The sequence below is a fragment of the Lycium ferocissimum genome, chromosome 4 (genome assembly GCF_029784015.1).
Source record: "Lycium ferocissimum isolate CSIRO_LF1 chromosome 4, AGI_CSIRO_Lferr_CH_V1, whole genome shotgun sequence".
NCBI classification, from domain to species: domain Eukaryota; kingdom Viridiplantae; phylum Streptophyta; class Magnoliopsida; order Solanales; family Solanaceae; genus Lycium; species Lycium ferocissimum.
Window position 1 is genome coordinate 27,783,486 of NC_081345.1, and position 371 is coordinate 27,783,856.

Here is a 371-nt window from a genome sequence, read left to right on the forward strand (position 1 = left end):
TCAGTTAAATAGGTGATTCTCCATTCAGAACAAGAAGTATTCTTATCTTTACTTCTTTGTTCTCTTCGCTATCGCTTATCGTCCGCCTTCGTACTTACGCTCTTTTCTTTCGCTCGTTTTACCTACCATTGTAATTCAAATGTACTGACATCCCTTTTGTCCGGGGCCTGCATCCCGCAATGCAAGTAAAGAATTACAGGACGACGAATCTGCTCGCTAAGATTTCCAGTATCAGCTGATTGGTTTGCCTCGATCTTTGGGGGCATTATCATTATTTTGCGATCTTTCAGTATTTACTAGTATATATCGGAGAGTCATTCCGCAATAGTTAGTATTTTCAGATTTATTAGAGGCTTCAATTGGGTTTTTGG